This window comes from Ursus arctos, unplaced genomic scaffold, assembly GCF_023065955.2.
Source record: "Ursus arctos isolate Adak ecotype North America unplaced genomic scaffold, UrsArc2.0 scaffold_1, whole genome shotgun sequence".
Classification (NCBI taxonomy): domain Eukaryota; kingdom Metazoa; phylum Chordata; class Mammalia; order Carnivora; family Ursidae; genus Ursus; species Ursus arctos.
In genome coordinates, this window is record NW_026622763.1 from 75,361,213 (window position 1) to 75,372,445 (window position 11,233).

The following is an 11,233-nucleotide window of genomic DNA, read 5'->3' on the forward strand; positions in this document are numbered from 1 at the left end:
GTGTTTGATGCAGCTGTCATGTCTGAGGAAGATTCTCCGGGCACCCCCAGGCCACCTCCCCTGGGCCTCCCTCTGGTTGCAGTTGCAGCTGAGGTAGTTGGCTCCCGTGCGCACCATCAACATCCCAACACAAGTGTCTGCTAATCTCTTCGCTCTTCTGCCTGGAAGCACCCAACAGCAAACGCCCCAGGGGCCAACTTCACACCATGGTAACCAGGCATCAACGGGAAAGAGTGCCGCCAGACTCCCATCCTTTGGGAAGACAACTCTGAGGCATGTTCTACATGATTTCTCAAAGGGTCCCTAGCAGGATCTGGCCCAGGCGTCCACAGTGAAAACCAGCACAGTAACATCTCGCTGTTGACAGCCCTTCCTTCCCTCCCACTCCCATCCTCTTGCCTTCTGGGATCGACTTCCAAATGTACTCCCTGTACCCTAGGTAGTATCCTGGTCTCAGGCTCTGTTCTGGAGAGGAACCCAAGCTCTGAATTATTTCCTGGAATGAGTCATGGTTCAATATTGGGTATTGAAGCAAACCTTTCAATGACTTCCCTATTGCAGTGATAATCATTAGGTGAGTGGAGACCCTGTGAGCACCTGAGTCATGGTTCATGCAGCTGCCCTACCTGAGCTCAGTTGTGTAGTGCTACCCTCCCCAGGAAGACTTTAAAAACTGGAGTGATGAATATGTTCCTGAACTGATGGGAGGAGGCCTTTCGCAACGGATGTGTATATGCTTATCAAATCGTGATTATGTACACTTCACATATCTTATCATTTTGTATGTCAATTATACCTCAATAAAGCTAAATTTAAGAAAAAAAGACTTTAAAAACTGGAGACAACTTTCCAACACCTGAAATAAATAATCTAAAATCCAAAGCAAGTTCCAATAATCTGCACTCCGAGTGCCAGAAAAACAGCCTCAGTACTCCAGTGCATGGGGTTTCTGTGATAAACCACATGTTCTGGGATGTATATTATTTATTCAATTTTACTACATACTGTCATTACTCTTATATTATTTCCCAACTGGCATGAAAATATTCCCATAGCTTAGTAACCAGTGCAGTCATACTAGTGGACGGCCAGATGACTGGTCCTGCCTGCAGACTTGTATCTCCATTCCAGGATAGGCCTGTACAGGCCTATGGATCTACCAGCAGAAGTGAAATAAGTCAGTCAGAGAAAGACAATTATCATATGATCTCACTCATATGTGGAATTTAAGAAACAGAACAGATGATCATAGGGGAAGGGAGGGAAAAATAAAATAACAAAATCAGAGAGGGAGAAAAAACTATGAGAACCTTAACTCCAGGAAACAAACTGAGGGTTGCTGGAGGGGAGGTGGGTGGGGGGTGAGGTAACTGTGTGTTGGGCATTAAGGAGGGCACGTGATGTAATGAGCACTGGGTGTTACATGCAACTGATGAATCACTAAACCTCTGAAACTAATAATACACTCTATGTAAATTAATTGAATTTAAATTAAAAAAAAAAAGATAAACCAGAAGATCACCTCTCCTAAGACTGCTAAGCCCCATCCAAATGTCAACATGTGGAATTCACCCACCCCACCCTTTTCAGTGCCACTTCAGAAATAGAAATCCAGACCTTGTTTCAGTTTTCTGCTGCTATGTAAAAAACCTATGACTTAGAACAAACATTTATTATGATCTCTAATGGGTTCTGAGGATTGACTGGTCTCAGCTGGGTAGTTTTCAATTGTGGTCCCTCATGGGGTTGCAGTACAATGTCAGCTGGGGCTGGTCATCCAAAAGCTTGACCTGGTGGGACATCCAAGATGGCTTCTTCACCACATGTGTATTCCTAGCTTGGGATGCTTGGAAGAACTGGAGGTTGTCCAGGCATTTTTCTTCCCACGTGGCCTCCCCACACACTAGCTCAAGTTTTCTTGCAGCATGGTGGACTCAGGTAAATGACTGGTTTGTTGTACAGCAAGCCTTCCATGAGACCAGGCGGAAGGCTGCTTCCAGCCTAGTCTAGAAGCCACACCATGTAACTTCTGCCACAGCCTCTTGCTCTCTAGCAGGTTATAGGTTAGCCAGATTTAAGGTGAGAGGATGACCAAAAGAATCTGAACCCCGGGAAACCCAGTTCATTGGGGGCCATCTTTTAGAGACTTCCTACCACCGGTCTGGATATTAGAGAGGGTGAGAAAGGTACTTGGGTAAGACCAGACAATAGTCAAACCCACCCACTTTGCGTCAATATCTATTTATTTGTATGATCATGTGTTTGATGAATTCTATGAAGACTGGGGTTGGCAAACTTTTTCTGCAAAGGGCCTTAGAGTAAATACTTCAGGCTTTGGGAGACACGTGTCTCTGTCACACTCACTCAGCTCTGACCTTCTGCATGAAGGCAGCTGGAAACAACATACAAATGAGTGAGAGGGGCTATGCAAAATAAAACTTTATTTATGGACACGAAAATTTGAATTTCTTAGAATTTTATGTACTGTAAAGTACTACACTTCTTTTGATTATTGTTTTCAATTATTTACAAATGTAAAAGCCATTCTTAGCTGGCAGGCAGAACAGAAACAGGCGGTGGGCCAGATTTGGCCTGTGGGCTATAATTTGCCAACCCCTGGTCTAGACTGAGGCAGGGACTGTGTCTGCCTTATCCACCCTTATAAGCCCTGTATTTAGTACATCATAGCAGCGCTCAGTAAATATTTATTGAATGAATAGTTGATTTATACACAAATTATAAAACCCTGAAATAAGAATTTCTCTGAAAAGTCTTGAGTGTTCACCTCCACATCAGTCTCCTCCACTTAAAACCTAGGTCAAAAATTACATTTGCAGCTTTATTGACATTTTCCTGGAAATATAGCAGTATCAGTACACCCAAGCCTCACTTACCCATGCTAAATGCGCCCAGAGTACCTTGAATAATCTGAGATTTCAATACTGAAGCGTGATGGAGGTTTATTGCCTTCTCAGCTTCTCAGAGAGATCCAGGCGCAGGCCGTGAATCAGCTGTCTGATCACTCCTGAGCCACCCTTCGCTATTTCAGTGCCAGCAATATGACACTGTAGCCTCCTAGAATTGCCCGACGTTGTCCTGCAGACTCTTGCTCACAACCCCTCATTTTCCAGCCATCCCGCCGGACATCCCTGCCATTGATGCCCTAACCACAGGACCTGCTGCCAGACCGATGGTCTTCCCTTTCTGCGTTCTCACCTGCTCCTCCTCCTTCCTTGGTTCTGCCTGACTTCCTTGTTTCTATTAAGGGCACAATCAGTCCCCAGACCCTGAGGCTCAAAACTTTGGAATTTCCTCTTTCCTCTCCCTCTCCCCCATTATCCCATCTTCTCATTGCTGCAGGTCCAATTTCGATCTTATTAACTCTTGTCTGGACTCCAGACCAATATAATCTCCGAATGCCCCCACCACCCACCCTCCCCACACCCTTAGCACACATCTTTTGCCGCTTCCACCTCCAACACAATGTAGAGATGCAAAACTAGGAGTGGCCCTCAGATGACACTTAATAGTTAGTGCCTTGCTTCTTAATCATTTGAGTAGCAATCTTCGTAAAGCATAAATCTGATCATGTCACTTGCCAGCTCTAAAACCTTTAGTGGCTGTCCATTGCCAGCCGGATTGAACAACCTCCTTGGCCTAACATTCACACTCTTCTAACCAAATGTTCTAGCCTCATCCATCATATAGAATCTACCTTTTTGGCAAAGTGGGAGTGGAAGAGACCATCTGTCTCCCAATACTTATTCTTTCCTTTTTCCTTAGAAAAGCACTCTTGGTTTTATTCAGACACAGGGCCACTGCATTCTTCAGCACGTCCATTAGACAAAGTTCTGCCAAACAGGATGTGACTAGAAATGTTGTATGCATCTTGTGAGAAGTATCCTTAAATGGTAGAGGGTGTGCCCTTTTCCCGTTTCTTCTGTCCAGTTAAGCAGAATGTGGGTGCAATGGCTGGACCTGGGCAGCCAACTTAGGTGGCAAGCTAGAAGCCACAGATGAAGGATGGCCCCATAACATGATGGAAAGAGCCTGGGTCTTTGATGCCCGCAGTCATCCTACCAACCCTCAACTCTCAACTCCTTTGTATGAGAGAAAAAGAAGCTTCTAATTTGCTTAAGCCATGGTTACTTTGTTGTCTGTTCTTTTGTTTTATCACTTGAGGGCAAACCCAATCACAGGGATTTCGGGGGTTATTCCCCATTTTCTCAGAACTTCAGTGTTCTTGTCTCCAGGCCTCTCTGCTATCAGCATTCCCTCTGCTCTTTGTACCCACCCCTTTTTGTCCCCATGCCCTTCTGCTATGCATATCTCGACCTTTACAATCGACCCATTGTCAAGGCCCACCTCCAGTGTCTTCTCCATGAGGCTTTTCCTAATTCTTCAGTCATTAGATTCTCCCACTCCTTAGATTCCTCCAGAACTTTTAATCCCCTTCTGCAATGCCGTCCATCATAGGGGTCATCTATAAACTAATCTTACGCCATGACCCTCCTTTTCTTTGGGAAGGCAGGTAGCCACCTATGATAAGTGAGTGTTTGTTGAGACACATTGTGGGTGCTGCTCCAGGTCACAGAGACTCTCCTTTCTTCGGGAACTGCCACTGCCCCACACCCACTCCCATGACCACCGCCATCATGTTTTAGTCTATGACTGCCCAGGGCCCTGGCTGACTGGACACGTGATGGACAGCTTTCTCTTAGCTGACCCAGTCAGAGTCTCTCTTCTGAGAAATGGAAGTAGAATTCTGGGGCAGCCCGTAAACTTACCAGCTGTGGACAGCCATGTTGTACCACAGGAGCTGGGGAAGTGGTAAATATCAGCCTGTAGTATGAGGAGAGCTGGACAAGAGATGGAGAAAGGTTCTGATGACTTTCCACCTTCTTGGAAATTTACTTAACTGAAATTGCTGGAGGGTCACAGATTATTTAGTGGTCAAGTAAGGGAGCCCTTCAGCTCCACCAATTTGGTGGAACAACCACAGGGGTTGAGAATTTCACAAACTTCTTTTTCTTTCTCCCTTGGCCCAAATTATGCCCTCTTTTGGCTTTCTGTGAGATTTGTTATCTGTGAAACTCACATGACATTTACCAATTATTTACTGCCTTAGTTTGTTAGTGTCCATGTACAAATCTAGCTCATACAGTACAGTGGGGCATGGCTCTCTTACTCATCCTCCTGTTCCAAAAAGCTCAATGAATCCATTCGTGTGTTAGCGTTGGGAATAAACCAAATGAATGATCACAGGCCAGTGTTTGTTATCCAAATTAGATTATTACCAAGATTGAATTTATTCATAATTTAATTTGGTAGGAAACTAAGTTCACAGATGGAAAGAAAGAGAGAAAACACCATATTTTCCACACTACCTAAAAATCCTGACCCGAGAGAGAAGGAAAAACCAGAAGTGAGAATGTTGAAGAAAAATAAGTTTCAGTAAGTGAGTAACTTTCGGCTCTAACGTGAAATTCACTCTCAAGCGTGCTGTGCCACGGAACACGTATTCTTCTGTTTTCTATGCTCAGCAGACAGCTGGAAACCCACACAGGATGCCAAGACTATGTGACCTACATTTGCAGCTAGACGGTATTTGCTAAAATGGAATCTAAGATTTAGAATCTTTTAGTTTAAATTTCCTTGGGAGTATTTATGTGTACTGGATAATGGGGTAACAGATGCTTTAACTCTGTTTTCTTCCAGGTATTTAAAACCATGTTAATCTATCTCTCCACTCGTAAAAAGAAAGGAGGAAAAAAAGGAAGAAAGAAAGAAAGAAAGAAAGAAAGAAAGAAAGAAAGAAAGAAAGAAAGAAAGAAAAAAGAAAGAAACAAAACAAAAAAACAAACCTCACTTTTTGAAGGACTTTTGTCAGGTATGAAATATTAATCTATTGAAAGTTTAACCACATTTCTGCATCTTTGGAATGAAGGCAAAATCTAAAATAGATGGAACTTCTTGCATTCTGGCTTACATTTGCTCTTCGTTAGCGTGGGGGAAAGAAATAAGGCTAAATAATTAACATTGCAGTCAGATTCATTTTCTCTTCAGGCAAATGGTCTGTGAGTACATTTTCAGAAGCCCAAAGCAAATGCTTTAAGGGGAACTCCACATTTCCACAGGATTCCCTGAATAGGCTGACTCACATTTTGCAGCTAACTCCTCAAAGAGGGCACAAAGTTCGTTTTGATGATGATTGTGGTAACCATGGAGGTGGGCGGGAAAGTATCTTTTTCTGAGGCCTGGTCAGGGAGGGACTTCCCTTACAAATCAAGATCTGTTCTGACTTGAAGTGTCCACCCCCTCTGACTCTCAGGCCCCAAATTGAGCAAAGGCAGCTTCCACCCGAAGTGACCACATACCCTCACAGCCTGTAGAGCCAGCTCACTGAGAGCCTTTTATTTTCCCGCGTGTCCAGGGGAACTTAACATGCTCTTTCCACATTCTCATGGCTTTCCTTTCTGTCTGGAATGTTTTTCCTACTCCTCCTTATTATTTCTTCCCTGCCCCCCCCCCCATTCATCCAGCTAATGTGCTGAGATCTGTCTCAGAGGTCGTTTCTTCAGGAAGTCTTCACCAACCCATCAAAATGAATCATTTTCCTCTTGGTGCCACCCACAGTTCTGTTCTCATATCTACAGCTCTTACAAATCACCTTGGTAAACGCACTGTCCCCTTTCCCAGGGGGCTTCCCCTCCACCCCCAAGTATATGAAGTCCCTTTGTGATGTGGCCCTGTTTTACTCGTGTTGGCATCTCAGCACCCAGACTGGTCAGAGTTTAACAGAGTTGCAGAATAAAAGTTAGCTGCTTTCCTACATCAATTATGCACTCTCCCTCCTATATCTTCCCTGGCTCTTTTTTCTGTGCCTATAAACGTGCTCAAATGCTGTTATTATTTTTAAACTACCCATAGTAAGAATGAGATCTTGGGATTTGCAACAACATGGATGGACCTCGAGGGTATAATGATAACGCTAAGTGAAATAAGTCAATCAGAGAAAGACAAACACCATATGATTTCATTCATGAGGAATTTAAGAAACAACAACAAAAAAATGGATAAAGAAAAAAAAAGACAAAAAACAAGAGAGAAGAACGCACACAAATAAATTGGGAGAACAAAGGAGCAGTTGCCAAAGGGGAGGTGGAGAGGGTGAGGCGTGAGGTAGATAAAGCAGATTAAGAGTATACTCATCTTGAGGAGCATTGAATAATGTATGGAACTGTTCATATATTATAATGTACACATGAAGCTAATATAATACTGTACATTAATTATACTTCAATTTAAAAAAACTACCCACAGTAAATGATCTTAACTCTTTGAATGAGTAAGGATCTATGGGTCCGCAGTGACATGAATGAATCATTAAATGAATGGAGAAGTGAGAGCTCTTCCTTATACTGTGAAGCCAATTAATAAATGTAGAAGGAATAATGAAGTTAGAAAATTAACATTTTGCAACCAATATAATAATAATTGATTCAGCAAGAATCATCAACAGATGCTATAGCTAGGGGTGAAAATTTGAAGAGAAATGGGCCATTTGCATAGTCCCAAACTATCTCCCATAAGATTCTTATTAATTATAAAGAGAAAAACAGAAAGTTTACAGTAAAGAAATCTAGCAAATATCATCACTCTGAGCAAACAATTCAAGTGACCAGTCTGGAGCGGATCAGTACCATGTGCCTCCTGAGAAAGACATAACATCACTCCCATAGAATTCCTGCCTGCCATAAATGCATTCGCAGAATGTCATCAGGAAGAACACCAGACTAACCCAACTCAAGCAACATCCTACAAAATAACTGGTCTAGTCTCTTCAAAAACGCTAGTCCACTGCAAAGTGTAAAGAAAGACTGATGAACTATTCCAGGTTGAAGGAGACTGAGAGTGATGACAAACGAATGCAACATGTGATCTGAGGTTTTCTTTTGCAATAGAGGACATTATTGAAACAATTGATGAAATCTAAATAAGATAGGTAAATTAGATAATGGTACTATATCAAGATTAATTTCCTGATGTTGATTATTGGGTTATTGTTATGTAACAGAATATCCTTCTCTTTTAGGAAATACACTGAAATACAAAGTATAAAGCAACATCATATCTGTGACTTACTCCCAAACAGTTCAGAAAAAAATATAACGAAGTGTGTGTTGAGGGGTGGAGTAGTGCATGGAAAGAGAGAGAGAAATAAAGCAGATGAGGAAAATGTGATAAAATATTAACCCCCAGGAAACACAAGGGCTATATAGGAATTATTTGCACTATTGGAAGTGATCTGAAGTCTAAAATTCTGTCAAAAAGGAAAATAAAAACCACAAGTCAATCAAACTTTCTTTAATTCCTCATCCTCCAATCAAGTTTCCAGAAGTTGTCTGGCAGTCTCTGCACTTCTCATTGACTCTCACCCACTATAATCCATTATCCTTATCCATTACCCAACTGAAATGATCTTGATTTAATCACCAATGATCTCAGTGTCGCCAAATCCAATAACATTTCTCTGTCCTCTTCTACTTTCCATCCCTGCAGCATTTAACACTCTCTTTACTTTATTCTTAGAAGTTCAGGTCCTTGAGCCTAAACACAGTTTATGACTTTCTCCTCACCTACTTTTGTAGCTTCCCTCCTGACCATTCCCCACAGGATCCTTCTTTACCATTATTGGAAGTCTCATGTATTTACTTTTCTTACATTGCTCTCGTCTTCAGTTAGCAAAATCAAACTCATCCACCAGTTGTCAGCCCACATATCACCTCCTTTAAGAAGTTGCCTCTGAATGCTACATCAAATTTTGGTGGTCCTTGTATCCTGTGACTCCTCTCCATAGCACTTAGCAACATATAATACACTTGTGAATTCACTTTTCTGTCTCCCCATCCAGAAAGACAGAGGCCACAGCTTATTCATCTTAAGATTTTCAACATCTAGAATAGCTCCTGGCCCAAACAGGGCACTCAGTGTGTCGTGGGTGAATGACTGATTGACAGAAGTGCCATGTTGAATTGGAGAAAAGAATCTGGCTTCTAGACCTCAAAGAACAAAATTTTATTTTCAAGTAGAATGTTGTGGTTGGGAGAAGGCATTCATTTTTTTTAAGTAAACATATTTCATAGTTATGGCTGTTTAGTCCACTAGAACTGTAATACCATTTGTGAAACTACTGTCTGGTTCCTATAATAACAGACCAAAATGGGAACGCAAAAACCTTCCATGTAGACTTTCCTTGATTTGCAGGTCTTCTCAAGATTAATGCCAGTTATATTTCTCTTTAGACTCTAGTTTCCCAGTGTTTTCCATTTTATAGAGAAAATGAGGTCTGGCATAGGGCATAAAATTTGTTCATTAATCTTACAGCAGCTTCAAAGTGATGCTTAAATTATGGCTTTATTCTTCTGAAAAAATATTGGTCAAATTGTTGAAACCAAATGAAAGCCTGGAAGAGTTTCACAAGAGAAACACGTTATTTTTGTCCCCCATAAGGATTCTGCCAGAGACCAGCATTTGTAGTATCTTCTCAACTAGAAATACACTGAACTATAGCTTGTGTTTCTAAAACCATGGCGACGTGGTAGAGATGACACGTTAAGCCCTTGGCAGAGTTTACGTCTTATGGAATCACAAATTCGGTGTTGCTATTCTTTCTTTTTTTTTTTTATAGTTTTTTTTTTAAAGATTTTATTTATTTATTTGACAGAGATAGAGACAGCCAGCGAGAGAGGGAACACAAGCAGGGGGAGTGGGAGAGGAAGAAGCAGGCTCATAGCGGAGGAGCCTGACGTGGGGCTCGATCCCATAACGCCAGGATCACGCCCTGAGCCGAAGGCAGACGCTTAACCGCTGTGCCACCCAGGCGCCCCTTGCTATTCTTTCTTAACAGTAACAAAATTCATTACTTTTTTTTTTTTATTTTATTTTGAGGGCTATAAGGAAAGGCACATTCAGAGCTAAAATTGGCCTGGAGCCGCATTTCATTGGCCTGAAGGTAGTAGCCTTCTGTACCTGTGCTTCCTCTGTTATCTTAAGGAAAACATGGCTTCAGCTTGGTGTGGTTTGGGGGGGTTTGGATTTGGATAGGCATTCTGGGTGGACAATAAACTGTTAAAGCACATAAAATCTCCACAAACTGGGAGGGAGGAGAATTGCTCAGGATTCAAGGATTTTTCTGAAAGACTCCTTTTTCACACACCCACAACGTAAATCCAGAAGCTGCCCTCGTGCAGTGCTCTGCACACAGAAACCCAGTATTTAGTGATGGTGGTGACTCAGAATACACAGCGGTCCGGAGATACAAAACTGGAAGTATAGCAGCCATCTTTCTTCTTCCACGAGAGCACAAGAAAGAGAAGGTGACGACAAGATCAGCGAGGAAAATTTAAGTATTTGAAAACTAATTTTCAAAGGAGAGTACAAAAAACATCGGAAAACATCTTTGTGCCCTTGGAGTAGACAAAATTTCTTAAGCAAGATACAAAAATAGTGCTAAGCATAAAAGAAAGATGGATAAATTAGGCCACTTAACATATATAACTCCTGTTTATAAAGAGATAACATTAATGAAAAGAGAATATTCCCCCCCAAAAAAGTGGGGAAAATATTAACATAAAGAATTTGATTCTAGGACATTTAAAAAGAAAAGAAAACCCTCCTTACTCTTTTCAGTAAGAAAGAAAACAAAAAACTCGGTAGAAAAACTGGTTATTGATTTGACAGTACTTCATGAACAAAGATATCCAATTGGCCAAAAAACATGTGAAATGGTGTTCAACCTCATTTGCTGTCAGGGAATTAAAATTATTAGCTTACCTTCAAAGATAAGGGCCTGCTTCTGTATTTGCTCCGGTGTATAACCAAGTATTCGAAGATGCGGTAGGACATCTTTTTACTATTTCTGTTTACTTCATTCTTCATTGCATAAAGAAAAATAAAATGGGTTCCAAGATGCTCTAGCTCTGTCCTGAGTAACAGTAATGGAATCTTGAGAAAGATCTCAGGCGCTCATTGACAGGCCTTGCTCTCACTGCGGAAGTAGGCCTTCATGGCTGGCCTCTCTTTCACAAGTGTTAGCTTCAAAATGACCACATCTCAATCACATCAAACACCTAGATGAACATAACCATCTCAAACCATTCTCTTTAAAGTGAAAAGCAAGAGGGAAACAGATAAAAGCATATCTTTAAAGTCTAAAATGGCAAATAATCTA